We start from the raw sequence: 16,120 nt of genomic DNA, 5'->3' as shown, positions 1-16,120 counted from the left end.
AGGGAAGGCCTTCCCATTAAAGCAACATTTAAGCACAAGATTTGAAGAAAGGAGATTAATTAATAAATGGAACTATTAATTTTTATTGTTGCAGGCTATATATAGTATTTTGTAGCTACTCGACTAGATGATAGTCATCTATGATTACAAATTACATACATTGAGAATAGTAGATTGGCGAAAAGGTAAAAAATATCCTGTCAATAGAAAAACTGTGAAAATTATTCCAAGCTTGGAGTCCAATATACATTCTGGCTCTGCTGACACTTCCAGTGTGAATTTTGGCTTGCCACTTGACCACTCTGAGTCTTAATCATAGATGATAGTCAAGTAGCTACATAGGACATTAGCACAGACCATTATTGTAGATAGAGAAAGAAAAATGTCTAGTAATTAAGCCCTAGTGTTTTCTCACATTTAGAGGCTGGAGAAATGAGGAGGAACCAATAGAGGAAATTGAGAAGGAGTAGACTGTACAGTAGGATGTCAGCCAAGAGACAGCATGTTATAAGAGCCAAAGGCAGAAAGCACTTTAAGTAGGAAGGAATGGGATGCTACAACAAATGTTAGGCAAGTTATATAAGATGAAAAGTTAGAATTGAAAATGTTATTTGATAACATAGAGATCATTGTTGACCATGATAGTGACTATATCTGTGAAGTGGCATGAACGAAATTTAGACTGAAGGCAGTTCAAGAAAATCAAGAAAAGGAAATAAAGACAGGAAGTAGAGGCAACTCTTTCAAGTTGTCAAAGAAATATTAGAAAAGGGATGTACTATCAAGAGAAGGTTTATAAAATAGTGTCATGTGAACATGGATTAATGATGGAAATGACCTGGGGGGGAAATTTTTTGATATATTTGAGAGAAGGGACAATGTCAGAAATTAGGTCCTTGAGTATCTGAGTTGGCCTAAGAGAGAAGCTCAAACATTTGTCATTATTCCTTCAAGATAATGGAGGAACACAGACGTAGGCAGGCTTATAGATTTGGAGTTGCACATCTATGGATGTTCACTTTTGAGTGCTTCATTTTTTTTCCCAGTGAAATAAGAAGTTAGATCATTAATTGAGATTGAGGATGTGGAAGAGCTGTTGGAGAGATATGAGAGAAAGAAAAAGTTGTTAAATAATCACTTAGGAATAGGAATTAATTCTTTTTTTTTTTTTTTTTAAAGAGAGAGGGAGGAAGGGAAGGAAAGACAGAGAGAAGGAAGGAAGGAAGGGAGGAAGAAAGGGAAACATCTTTTAAACATTTTCTTGTTTTATTGTATTTTGTTTGTTTGTCTGGTTTTTACATGGGCTGGGGCCGGGAATCGAACCGAGGTCCTCCGGCATGGCAGGCAAGCACTTTTGCCCGCTGAGCCACCGCGGCCCGCCCCAGGAATTAATTCTTTATCAGACTCCTCCCTGGATCTTTTAAGTATCTTAGCACAGTATGCCATGGCTGATCAGCCCAGGGAAAGCTCCTCTTTGTCTGAATAATAATTAGTCTTGCTCTTTTGCTTGGGCAGAGTGCTGACTTTCATTTCCCAACCAGCCACTATTAGGCAGAATTTCTTCCTGTTTGTAGGTCCCTAATAAAAACTCATGGCTAATTTTCTGTCTAGTTTGTTCTTTGGTCTTGGGGTTGTACAGGGCTGGAACATTTGGTGAGCAAGCCAGGAGAGCAAGGAGGCATCAGCCATAGAGAGCATGTGTCTAGGGAAAGAAGATTCTGTGGGGTAATTCTAGGGTGGCCGGCTTCCTTTATGTGGAGAGAGGTTACCCACTTGCTTAACTGCACTGACTCAGCATGGTATAGCCAGCTACAGCAGGCTGTCTTAGAAAGACAGAGAAATCAGTAGATTTGGAGGATGCATTGAATGAGAGCCTATACCATGTAAATAAGAGTTGAGAAATCTTAGCTTGCTTACTAGCAATATTATTAAGAGGGCACAGACTGCCCAAGGGGCAAGTGAGACATATCCTGACTTCCCTAACTGGGTCCCAAAGTTTGGGATCTCGTAGACTCTTCATCTGATGATGAAAAGAAGAAAAAAGCATAGGTTTGGGAAACAGAAAATAAATATTTGTATGCAGCTGTTCTGAAGATTACCTTTGGAGTAATTGATAAGGTACAATGTTTTTCTATGCCACATGCACTGAAACAACTAATGGTTTTCTTGGGATTGTTGGGGTGTCGGAAACCTTTCACTCCTCATTTAGTGCAAATGCTAAAACCTGTATATGTTTTAATTAGGAAAAGCCATTCTTAATGACTACCTCTATTAGCCATTAGGGACTACTTCCCAGCAGGCTGCTTTTGAACAAGCCTAAAAGGTTATAGTACTGCTTCAGGCTTTATGGGGGGTGGGGGGGGAGGGACCCAGATGGACCTTGTGAACTAGATGTGGCCAGTACTGATATTGGCTTTGGGTGGGCATTATGGCAAAGGAAACAGGCAAAGCAAGTTCACATCAACTTTTGGTCTGAACTACAATATAGCCCTTTAGAAAAACAACAGTGTGCTGCCTATAATGCCCTCCTCTAAGTTGAAGGACTAATTCAGAAATGCCCTGTGAAATTATGAACAGTGGAGATGTGAAACTGTCACTAAGGCTCACTCTGGCATCACACAATTAAGCACATTAAAAAAATGGAAAACTTACCTGCTGCAGTCCAGCATTTTTAACAACAGCCCCATAAGTGATATACTGAGACCAGTTTCCTATGTGGAAGAACAACACTTGAATATCCCTGCTGATTGTTCCAAGGTGGCTGCTCTATGCCCACTACTGACAGATGTGGCAGTGTACCTGGTAGACTGATGAACTGGCACACAGACAGCCTGCCACCTGGACAGCAATAGCCATGCAACCTAGTATGGATAGTATATGGTTGAGAACGGGCTATGCAAAGCAGCCAATGGGCTAAATTAAGGGCTGTATGGGTCATTGTTCATGAACCAGGAGAAGCCTCAACTATTTGTGCTGACAATTGGATAGTGCATGGGGAGCCTGACAGTGTGGATGGCCATATGGAAGCAAGAGAAATGAACTGTTATCAGCCACCCCTTATGGGGAAAAAATGTGTCGGAAGACATCTGGACTACCTATCACAAGTGAAAGGTAACCATGTTTCATGTCTCTGCCCATAACAATAACTCTTTACCTGGTGTTCTAGTTTGTATGCTACCAGAATGCAATATACCAGAAACAGAAAAGCTTTCAAAAAGGGGAATTTATTAAGTTGCAAGTTTACAGTTCTAAGGCCCTGAAAATGTCCAAATTAAGGCACCAACAAGAAGTTACCTTCAAGAAAGGCCAATGAAGTTTGGGGTTTTTCTCTTAGCTGGAAGGGCACATGGCAAAGTCTATTAGTTTTCTCTCCCAGCTTCTTGTTCCATGAAGCTCTGCTGTGGGTGTTTTCCTTTATCTTCAAAGGTCTCTGGCTGGGCTCTTGTGGTTCTCATGGCTCTAAAGCTTCTTCCAACATGGTTCCTTCTTAAAGGGCTCCAGTGAGCCACCCCACCTTGAACGGGTGGAGACACATCTTCATGGAACCCATCTAATCAAAAGTTACCATGCAGACACATCTCCACAGATAATCAAAAAGTTCCCACATAGCAATATTGAATGAGGATTAAAGGACATGGAATTTCTGGGGTAAACAGATTCAAACTGGCAACCTGGCAATACAGATTGGCAATACAATAAAGCATCTGAAACAGATGCTTTAGCAAAGATTCATAGTATAAAGCCAACATCACATGAGGCTGCTAAATGGTTGCATAGAAAGAAAGACACCAAATGTACCAGACTCTATGGAGACTGACATAGCAATTGCAGCTGCCCATCATTAGAAAACAACTGAAAGAAGTTGTGGATGTCTGCTCCTCCTGTTTGCTGTGATCAACTCAGTCACATTGGCATGAGCAGATTCTGGTCACCAGGTGGCAGGTAGATTATATTGGGCCCCTTCCCGAGGTGCAAAATGTGCTTTTACAGACATAGATATGGCTACTAGATTGTTGCTGGCCTCTCTAGTAGGGAAAGCTAACCAAAAAACTACAACACATAACTTAGAAAAGCTAAGTGCATATTGTGGGGTACCTACACATTCGGACAGTGATGGAGGGACCCCTTTTACTGAACAACTAACCCAAGTCTGTGTTTCTGAACATGATGTCCTATGGACACTTTATTTGCCTTACAGCTCCACAGCAATGGGGTTAATTAAAAGAATGAATGGGCTTTTAAAGGAGCAGTTAAAAGACAACAAGCAATCTTTATAGCAGTGGACATGTCAGTTATATCCAGCCCTCACCAGCCATGATTCTCAGCCCCAAGCAACTGCTCCCACTACTGTTGAACTGGTAATGGTGTGAGCCATGCAGGAACTGTGAATTCAGGTAAAAGGACCAGCCATGCTACAGCCACATAGAGGTAATGGAAATAACTTGCTTTTACCTGACTACAAGCATTAGAAACTGGAGAAAATAAGGTCAATTGGTTGTGGTCCTGACTGGCGCAGCCATGCTGCTTGGGAATCCTAAGCTCATGGGTTCTATGGGGTTGCCCCAAATTTCAACCTGGGACCTGCCCATACCCCAAGGCACAGTATGTATGACTCCCCGATACTTATACCCAGACTGACTATATATTTGACCCCAGAAATATGCCTGCAGTTACAGGGGGGAAGGTGCAGTATCTGTCTGTTAATGAAAATTTAACTTGTATTTTTTTTTTACATAGGCCTTATAGCAAATACTTTTCTGCAATAGGCTTCTGTGGTAACCTACGTACACAATAAATCACAATGCTGAGTGTGCACTGAACTGCCACTGTCAGGCGCCACTGGCCTGCGATCCTTGTGAATTAGAATCTGTGAAATACCCTGCTGGCCTGGCAGAATTCAGCACATTGGAAAATGTGGGGGGAAAAAATCTCATTTAGGATTGAAATCATAGGTTTTATCAATTATCAGTAGAATGGTTTAATTCTCTTTCTTGAATTTTTAATGAATGCAATGTCTGTCCGATGGTCAAAATAATATTCTGTAGGAGTGGATTGTAAGTACCTAGGGCCCGGGCCTGCTCTCTCCTCCATTTTGAGAGCAAGTCACTGCATGAAGCCACCTACATGACAGGGACAGATGCCAAAGATCAAAGAATGTAAAACATTCCTCCCCAATCACTATTGGTAACCAACTGTCATGAGGCTCTGTTGAACCAAAGCTCACCAGAGTCTGCTGAAACTCCATTGTAACATTGTAATCCAAATCCAAATGGCCACTCATACTGAGAAATGGTTAAGTAGTTGAAGTAGCATGGAAGCATGGTAAGTGGATTAAGTAGTGGGCCAAGAATTAAGAGATGTATTTTCTGACCTGGACTCTCACTGCCCATCTCTTCTACCTATAACTCTGAGCAAATTATTTGGTCTTTATGGCCAGCCTCATCTCTTCTGGAGTTGGATTACATAATCTTTAATATCACCTGTAAAATATAAAAAAGAAAAACAGTTCCATGATCAGGCATGTGTTCATTACCCAATAGGACAAAGCTATAGGAAGAGAAAAAATAACACACTGCAGAACAATGTTGAACATTCCTCATATCTGAGTAGACATTGGGGATCATCTTTCCACCTGTTGGCAACATCTAGCACCCCTGACACATTAATTCATTTGGCAGATCCAAAGCATTTAGAAAACGTCAATGTCCATAGTCATTGGACTTCCCTTTAGCAGGAATGCCCTGAGCTCTTTCTGGAAGAGATAAAAGTCTCATCTTTTCCTAAGATGTTTTTGTTGGGAGGGTCAGTTTTAATCTTAATTTTTCTGTTTTTGCCAGACACATCACTCTCTGGTTTCTCTGACTACTCATAGAACTATGCATTCAGTCACATATATACACACGTGTCTGCTTCATGGGTGTCTGCCTTTTTTTCCTGGGTGTATTGCTGACTGTTCCAGAGAGCGGTGAAGAGGACAAGGAAGGCTTGCTCCTCTAGCCAAGTGGGTAGAAGCATTAGCTTCTGTTGTGACATGGCCTAGGTGTGGCATGAGTTGTCCTTTACCTCATGAGGAGAGTTGTATGTTAGTTTCATAACATACAGAGGGCACATGATACATGCTCCATAAACATCTTACATTGTAGTGAATTAGACTCTTAGGAACAAGCAAGTTGCAGGTAAAAAATGGTAGTTACACAGATGACTTTGACAGTCCCTACCATAAATAGATATAAGCATATGTGTGAATTGACCTGTTAACCTGAGCTATTGCCATTGAACATCATTTTATGTATTAATTGGCTCAAAATGTTTGTCCTTCTTTATAGTGCAGGTAAACATTCTGTGTTAACGTCCCCTTTTCCTTATGCCCTATCCTAACTAAAACCACGTAATTCTTGAACAATACATTTTAACAAATAAAGGAATCAACCATCTTCAATTATTTTGTCAATTGTGAGGATATTGGTAAGAGTGGGTGTGGGGGGACAGAGATAATTCCTTAGTGATTATTCTGCAAATGAACATTGGCTATGTTACAACAGAATTAATGTGAAATTAAATATTACAGTAAGGCTATTATCAAAAGAGGTCATGGTGATGAATGGCCTATTTAAATGAGACCACCAGAAGGAATTAGAGCCAGAGCCTATTAATCCCAGTCAGTCTACAAGACTCCATTTTTTATGCAGATTAAACTATTTTTCATGTTAATAAATCAGCATTTTGCACTCTCTGACATGAGGCAAATTTCTTTTCCTTTCTTTATTTTATTGCCATGCCAACAGGGTCACTGCTGGTTGGACATAAAGAAAATTCCAATAATGGGCAGCAATGATTAAGACTGGGGTGGTAGATGATCATTTGGTTCATATTACTGGACCTCTGGTTTGATGTCCTCTTTTTTTTAGGATGACAGCCAGCAAATGTAAAGCTGCCAATACTTGCAGAATATTTAAGAATTGATTATGTTGGCACCACATGCTATACTTGCTCCTGCTTCTTTTCCTTAGGAATCTAGTTGCACTTCTAAGATATTGTTTTCCTTTTTGGAGAAGGCTTGGTGTCACTAATGTATTTTTTCCCTCCCTAAATGAAGAGAAATTCAATGAAATATTTCTGGAAAATTGATGTGCTTTATGAAGAACTTCAGATAAAACAGTTGCAGTTGTATACCTAAAGCAGATAATCCATGTTATTTGCCTGATTGAAAATGTTGACTCCAGAACATACGATGGAACAGAAAGATGGATTACACAGCTGGGAGCAAGGGCAGCTAGTCTAGCCCTATACTAACCAGCTCTGTGACCTTGGACAAATCACTAAAATTAAAACATATAGCATAGTACATCATGCATATAGGCTCTCAATGAATATTTAGTACACGGTGGAATGAAGTTAACTTTCTTCTAAATTAGGCAGCATATCTTGTATGGATGGAAAAGGTGACAGCTACAGTTGACCACTTGCCCTCAAAAGTGGGCCTGCTTGTTCTTGGTGGTCTCAATAAATGCTCTGGATGAACAACTTTCTGGCTTTGTTCAATATTATTAATGTTATAAAGTTTTTCAAAACGATTTCATCTCTGAGAACAGGGTAGTCCTTATGGCCTAAGAAGAATGGGTTGCACAATAGAATTTGTCTGAGGAAGAAACACAGGAGCATTGGCTAGTGGCTTCTATAAAATCACAGTGTTATTCAGCACACCCACAGGGCTAAAATTCAGGTCTCTAACTCCTAGGACCATGTTTTATCCTGTAATCCTATTAACAGGTTTTAACTGTTTCCTTGCACAACAAATCGAAGACTAATACTATTTCACAAAAAAAGTGGCCAAAGAACATTACCCTTCTGCCCTAAAGGCCAAGGGTCCCCGGAAGGGATTGAAATCAGGGTTTGCGTGGCACCCCTTGCCATCATTGTTGTTTGGTTGTGATCTGGGTCCTCTGTCATACAGTTGACTGATTTGACTGATCCACTGAACAGTGCATACACTGGGGAAGGAATGGAATTGGCTTAGTCCCCAGATGGATTATTTTGTGGTTGTGGCATGACCCAGTTATGTCATGAGCAGCAAATCTCAGACAGGGAAATAATATGGAGACTCGCCAGGGCAGGAGAGAAGCCACATGGTCGGTGAGTCCTGGATGCTCTTGCTGCAGCAGGAAGTAGCTTCTTAGCCATGTGCTAACTTGGGAAGCCGCAGTATTGCCAAAGCTAGGGGCAGAACTAGGTTGTACATGGAAAAGGTGACTCTGTAAGGTCTATTGTAACTCTCCCCACGAAATAAATGTGACATCCACCTGATATGAATATCTGAGAATCCTTTCTCAGTGAGCTATGGCTTTTGCGTCTGTAGATGGAAGTTAGGCTTAAAATGCAAAAAACCTGCAGTACAGAGAAGGCATTGAGTTTATACTCACATCAAGGCAATTTATAGCATTTACTTCAGAAGAGAAGTGGGAGTTGGGGTACCCAGGGGAGTTTGTACACACTTGCAAACACACATGCAACCAAATAGCTGCCTATGTCTGAATACTAACTTCTTCCCAAATTGTGATTCTGATATTCCTAGGATTCCAAAGCCTAATCCTGATTACTTTAGATGCTAAAGTAACTGTTCATATTTGGTTCTGCTAGACCTCTGCCCTTATCCCAAATACAGCTATTTCACTAGCCAACCCATCAAGCTGAACACCCTCACTCTTCTTCTTTGTATAGGTAGGCATTGAAGCCTCTATCAGATTATTCATATTCCAGGTGCTGATCTAGTTTTAGAATGTGTAAAAGTAGCTCCTTGTTTCAAATGTGGTAGCTCAAAAAAGCCCCATTCTTGGCACTAATGACACTTACCTGTCTGGCAGACCACATGTATAGATCTTGGAAGCCCAAATCCTATTTGACTCTGAATCTTTGGTCCCTTATCTACTAAACTGAACTTCTGATCTGTGTCTTAGTCTATGTTTGTGGACATGATGTCTGGCCTATCTGACATAATGTTTTCCAACCATTCTAAGTACTACAACAATCAGTGAAGGGGACAGATGATCGTTGGGAGAGACTGGTCTCATCTTATGGAGGCTAATTTTCAATTGACTACCATGTTTCCTTGATTCTGAGGCTTGTTTTCTACTTTTTAATATTCCTGAAATGAAGATGTCCTGTAGTGGTTCCTGGTAAAATGGTGGAGTAGGGAGCTTCAGAACTCAGTTCATGCTCAGGGCAGCTAGTAAACAGTGAGAAACTACCTGAAATAATTGTTTGGGGGCCCCAGGTACCAGAAGAATACTGTGTACCAACAAGGGAATAGCAGAAGGAAGAGACTGAGAACCTGTGGTGAAAAGTTCTGAAAACTATCCAAACTGGGAGGCTGGTGCATATCCCCCATTCTCATGGCAGGCTGGCCCAGGATCCAATCCCTAACTAGAAATAAAAATCATCTTCTCTATGAACTGAGGGGCAGGAGGGGTCCATGGCCAAGCACTGTTTGTGTTTTTTTATTAGCAAATTATAAATTAACAAAACCAAAAGTTTGTTCTTTGAGAAGATTAAAAACTGACAAACTCTTCGAATAGCAAAGAAAAAAATAAAGATCCAAGTAAACTAAAAAATAAGAGGGAGGGCATTGCTACAGATCCCACAGAAATAAAAAGAATTATAAGAGGATATTATGAACAACTGTATGCCAACTGTTCTGGTTTGCTAGCTGCTGGAATGCAACACACCAGAGACAGATTGGCTTTTAATGAAAGAGGATTTATTTTGTTAGTTCTTCAGAGGAAAGGTAGCTAACTTTCATCTGAGGTTCTTTCTTACATGGGAAGGCTCAGGGTAATCTCTGCTGGCCTTCTCTCCAGGCCTCTGGGTTCCAACAACCTTCCCCGGGGTGATTCCTTTCTGCATCTCCAAAGGTCTGGGCTGAGCTGCGAGTGCTGAGATGAGGTATGCTGAGCTGCTTGGGCTGTGCTACATTGCAATCTCTCATTTAAGCACCAGACAATTAAGTCAAACGTCATTTATTGCAGCAGACACACCTCCTAGCCAACTGCAGGTGTAATTAGCAACAGATGAGGTTCACGTACCATTGGCTCATGTCTGCAGCAACAAAACTAGGTGCTTTCACCTGGCCAAGTTGACAACTGAATCTAGCTACCACACCAACAAATTAAATAATCTAGATGAAAGGGAAAAATTCCTAGAAACAGTCAAAAAACCTATACTGGTTCTATATGAAATAGAAGACCTCAACCAGCCAATTACAAGTAAAGAAATTGAATCAGTCATCAAAAATCACCCAAAAAAGAAAACCTTGGGACCAGATGGCTTCACAGGTGAATTTTACCAATCTTTCCCAGAAGAATTAATACCAATCCTGCTAAATTGTTCCAAAGAATTGAAGAGGAGGGAACACTACTTAAATTCATTAAGGCAACATCACTGTTTGGTTTGTTAGAGCTGCTGAAATACAATATACCAGAAATGGATTGGCTTTTACAAAGGGATTTATTAGATGACAAATTAATAGTTCTAAGGACATGGAAATGTACAAATTAAGGCCTCAACAAGAGGATACCTTCACTGAAGAAAGGCCAATGGCATCTGAGATTCCTCTGTTACATGGGAAGCCACATGGCAATGTCTGCAGGTCCTTCTCTCCTAAATGTCTCTGGGCTTCTATGGGTTCTTGCTTGTTTCTTCCAGGGCATTTCTGTCTCTCTCTCTCTCTCTCTAAAATATCTCTGCCTTTTATCCTCTCGTTAAGGACTCCAGCAAGGGAATTAAGACCCACCTTAAACTGGGTGGGACACATCTCCATGGAAACAATGTAATCAAAAGATCTCAACCAATGATAGGTCTGCACCCACAAGAATAGATTAGAAGAACATGGCTTCTCTGGGGTACATAATGGTTTCAAGCCAGCACAATCCCCCTAACACCAAAGCCAGATAAAGATACTACAAGAAAAGAAAATTACAGATCAACTTCTCTAATGTATATAGATGCAAAAATCCTCAAAAAAAATTTGCAAACTGAATACAAAACAGCACATCAAAAGAATTATACCCCATGATCAAGTGGGTTTTATCCCAGGTATGTAAGCATGGTTCAACACAAGAAAATCAATTAGTGTAATATATCACATAACAAATCATGATTATCTTGAATGATGCAGATAAGGCATTTTATAAAATCCAACATTCTTTCTTGATAAAGGTATTTTGAGAGACAAGAATAAATGGAAACTTCCTCAACATGAGAAAAGCCATACATGAAAAACCCACAACTAATATTGTATTCAATGGTGAAAGACCATTTCCTTCTAGAATCTGGAACAAAACAAGGGTGCCCACTGTCACCACTGTTATTCAACATTGTGCTAGAAGTTCTAGACAGAGGAGTTAAGCAAAAAAAGAAAAGAAGAAGAACTGAAAATTGGTAAAAAAGTAGAATGGTCACTTTTTTGCAGATGACATGATCCTATATATATGATTCTATATATAGAAAGACCTGAAAAATCTTCAACAAAGCTACTAAAGCTAATACATGAATTCAGTAAAGTGCTTGGATAAAAGATCAACATGCAAAAATCAGTAAGGTTTCTATACAGTAGTAATGAACAATATGAGGAGGAAATTAAGAAAAAAATCAGCTTACAATAACAACTAAAATAATCAAATATCTTGGAATCAATTTAACCAAGTAACAGACTTGTACACAGAAAACTACAACATATTGTGAAAAGAAATCAAAGAAGACCTAAATACATGGAAGGACATTCCATGTTCACGTATTAAAAGACTAAACATCATTAAGATCTCAATTCTACCCAAATTTATTTACAGGTTCAATGCAATCCCAATCAAAATTTCAACAACCTACTTTGCAGAAATGGAAAAGCCAACTATCAAATTTAGTTGGCAGGGTAAGGGGCCCCAAATATCAAAAAGATCTTGAGAAAGAAAAATGAAGTTGAAGAACTCATACTTCCTGACTTTTAAGTATATTACAAAGTTACAGTGATCAAAACAGCACAGTAGTGGCATAAAGATAGATATATTGACCAATGGTATTGAATTGAGAGTTCAGAAATAGACCCTTCACATCTATGGTCAGTTGCTTTTTGTCAAGGCTGCTATATCAACTCAACTGGGACAGAACAATCTCTTCAAAAAATGGTGCTGGGAGAACAGGATAGCCATATCCAAAAGATTGAAAGCATATCTCTGTCTCACACCTTATGCAAAAATCAACTCAAAATGGATCAAAATCTTAAATATAAAAGTTGGACCCATAAAGCTCCTAGAAGAAAATGTAGGGAAGCATCTTCAAGATCTTCTGGTAGGCAATAATTTCTTAGACTATACCCAAAGCACAACCAACACAAGAAAAATGTGGATAAATGGGACCTTCTCAAAATTAAATACTTTGGGGCTTCAAAGAACTTTGTCAAGAAATTGGAAAAGGAGCCTACTCAATGAGAGGAAAAATTTGAAACCATATATCCAAGATGGGTTAATATCTAGAATATATAAAAACTACTACAACATAGTAATAAATACACAATCAACCAATTAAACATGGACAAAAACTTGGATAGACCTTTTTCCAAAGAAGTACAAATGACCAAAAAGCACATGAAAAGATGCTCAATATCTTAGCCATTAGGGAAATGTAACTCAAAACTACAATGAGATATCATTTCATATCTAATACAATGGCCACTATTTAAAAAAAACAACAGAAGACTACAAGTGTTGGAGGGGTTGTAGAGAAATAGCAATACTCATTCACTATTGGTGGAAATACAAAATCTTTTAGTCATGTGGAAGACAGTTTGGCAATTGCTGTATGATCCAGTTATTGTGCTACTAAGTTTATATTCAGAAGAACTGAAAGCAGGGCCCTAAATAGACATCTGCATGCCTATGTTCATAGCAGCATTATTCACAACTGCCAAAAGATGGAAGCAACTTAAATGTCCATCAACTGATGAATGGATAAACAAAATGTGGTATGTACATATGAGAGAATATTATTCAGCTCTAAGAAGGAATGAAGTTCTGATGCATGTGACAACCTGGATGAACCTTGCGGACTTTATGTTGAGTGAAATAAGCCAGACACAAAAAGACAAATATTGTATAATCTCACTAATAAAATCTAATTATAATAAGCAAACTCGTAGAGTTAAAATAAAGAATGTAGTTTACCAGGAGATAGAATGATTGTAGAGAATGGGGAGCTGATACTTAATTGTGCAGAATTTTTAATAAAATTGCTTGTAAATGTTTGGAAAGGGATGGAGATGATGATATGACATTATTGAGTATAATTACAGTGCTGAATTATGCATGTGATTGTGGTCAAAAAAGGAAGTTTAGGGTCATGTATGTCATGAGGAGGTAAGCTAGAGGATAAAACATGGGACTGTGTAACATAGTAAACCCTGCTGTGGATGATGGATTGTGGCTAATAGTCCAAATATAAGAATGTTCTTCCATGAATAGAACAAATGTACAACACTATTACAAAGTCTTAGCAATAGGGTGATATATGGCAAAAACAGACATGATATAAACTATGGACTGTAGTTAACAGTAATATTTTAATATTCTCTCATCAGTTGTAACAAAGGTACCACACCAATGCTAAGTGTCAATAATAAGGGAATATATTTTTCTTTTGGAGTAATGAAAATGTTCTAAAATTGTGGTGATGAATATACAACTTTGATTATAGCGAGCCACTGATTGTACACTTTGGATGGACTGCATGATTTGTGAATATATCTCAATAAAACTGCTTTAAAAAAGATGTCTTATATTTAATGTAGAATATTTCTTTCTTTTTTTTCTTTCCAGAAAAACATTTATTGTATCAGTTGCATACTTTACAGAGCTGGATACTAAGAATGATGAAATATATGTCTGCAAATATTTTGGTAATGTTGATTCACTAGCCCTGAGGACATTGGAGTGTGCTGTATAGCTGGGATAACTGAAATGAGTAGAGATGAAGAAGATCAGGGGTCTGTCAGGGAACCTGGGGCTGGGTTTTCATTTTGAACTCCAATTCTTTTATAACTATTTGTTCTGAGCATCCGGCATTCTTCCTGGAACAGCATCTTGTATGCCCCAGGGTTCTTACTTGTGTTTGAGGTTGAGGTTCATAGCGTCTGTGTGAATTTAATATCCTGCCTTCTTCTTGAGAGCCCTGCCTTCTAAGACACAGGTACTTGAACATCAGCTATAATTTTATTTGTTTTTTTGTTTTGAACACTTCCCATATGCCAGTGAAAGTGCTTTGCATAGATTTTATCATGAAATTCTCACAACGATCCTATGAAGTAGTAACTGTTATTTTCTCAGTTTTACAGATAAGGTAGCAAAACTAGAGATGCTAAGTAAATTACCTATCTTCCTATAAGGAATTTGTAAGGAATTTAACTATATGTCTGTCAGGCTCTGAAGTCCATCCTATTAAATGATCCTTGTCCTGACTCTCAATAGATTTTATACCACCTTAATTGGATATTGTTAAGATGTATATTGTCTCAATCACTCCCATATATGCCTACTACACACACACACACACACACACACACACACAATTACCAGCAATTTCATTGAGAACAAGTTTAAATCAGGAGACAGAAGGAGAGGATAAAAAGCAGTTTGGGGGATGGGGCAGGGAGCAACCCTTACAGAAGGGAAAGTGTTCAGGCAGAGAGCCTGTGGCTCACCCCTGAGTGCCTTCAGTGCTGGGTCAGAAGCAGTTGTGTGGTAACACAGAAGGAAGCTACTGCAATACCTAAAACCAAGGCACAGGGAGGGATTCTGGGAGGCCATCTAATACCTGCTCTATGTTCAGACAGCTCCAGATTTAAGCTATTCTGAAAGCATTTATGTGGAATTTGAAATGAAAATGTAGCTGCTTAGCCTTTAATAGAAGACAAACAAAATGTAGGAGCCTGTGGGGGGATTCTGAACAAGGTATCTTTTTTTAATGCATCACACTAGGAGGTGAACACATATTTAAAGGGGCTTAGACGCAAACAAAGGCTCTGTACTTTGACCTTGACTAATGCTGGAGAATGCAAATCCCCACAGCAAGAAACCTTCACCCAGCTCTATAAATAAAGGAAAGGGAAAATGAGAAATAAATGAGCCGCATTTTGGCACTATGTGGCAAATCCTTCAGATGGACGAGAGAATAACCACTCAGACTCAACCTGGAATGCTGAGATCCATAAAGTATATAGAAAATGCAAAAGCCATTCTTCCTACCCCTCCTTTATGGACTGCTTGTCCATGGGGGGGTCACTGTGAAAGAAAATATGCTTTGGAGAGACAAAGAGAAGTGTCACTCTAGGATCTTAGATCCACAGTGCTTTAATTCCTTCTCACAGAGATGGAGGCCAGAGTGGATGCTTTTGAAGTTAAGTTTAATCTAAGAAAAAAACTTGAAGCTTTTAACAAGACCTCTGGATGGAGAAGCTGCATCAGTATTTTTCTTTCTTTTGAACTCACTGCACAAAGCATTTGGAGACAGGGGTAGTAGAGGGCATTATCAACTGGAGGAAAAGTGATGACTTTTCTTTTTTTGTTCATTCTTAATAATTATGCTTTCAGCTAAATAAATGGTGTTCGGTATTCATAACCATTTCACACTTCATGCTAACTCTTTTTGTTGTCCCTCAGCTCCATATGGTTTCTTTATGAAGGTTAGCTTTAATTTTGTCAAGAGGCAATCTAGAATTCTAGACAATTAAGATTATCCCCTCAAACCAAGGCAGAGGAAATAGGCAGAGGTGAGGGAGTTGCTTTTCTCTGGCCCTCTGAATATAACCATGGTTGACACTAGTCTGTATTGTGAGTTTTGGGGGGAGATTTTGCCCAATTTTGTTTGGTAAGTGGTCCACAAGTAGCTCTCCAGAAGAAAAAAGAAAAAGAAAAACCAAACCCTGATTTTCACGCTTGCTAATTTCCATGGTATAGTTTACCTTACCAAGACTTATTTGAAACTACCTCTGGCTTAACAGGTGGCTTGAAATTTCTGAAATTTTACCAATTGGCAACTCCCTGACTGTCCCTCTTGTATTGTTTATCAGACTTTTCTCTCA

The 16,120-nt window shown here is 39.1% G+C and overlaps 1 long non-coding RNA gene across 1 annotated transcript in view; it reads right to left on the bottom strand.

Moving 5' to 3' along the window:
- Positions 1-5,348: 5,348 nt before the first annotated feature.
- Positions 5,349-16,120, bottom strand: part of LOC143662614 (uncharacterized) — a 52,647-nt gene continuing 41,875 nt past the window's right edge. Inside the window, exon 3 of the long non-coding RNA XR_013165469.1 lies at positions 5,349-5,480. This is a non-coding gene — a long non-coding RNA (uncharacterized LOC143662614). The remainder of the gene's footprint in view (positions 5,481-16,120) is intronic.

Source organism: Tamandua tetradactyla, chromosome 18 (genome assembly GCF_023851605.1).
Source record: "Tamandua tetradactyla isolate mTamTet1 chromosome 18, mTamTet1.pri, whole genome shotgun sequence".
Classification (NCBI taxonomy): domain Eukaryota; kingdom Metazoa; phylum Chordata; class Mammalia; order Pilosa; family Myrmecophagidae; genus Tamandua; species Tamandua tetradactyla.
This window is presented reverse-complemented; position numbering and strand designations above follow the sequence as displayed.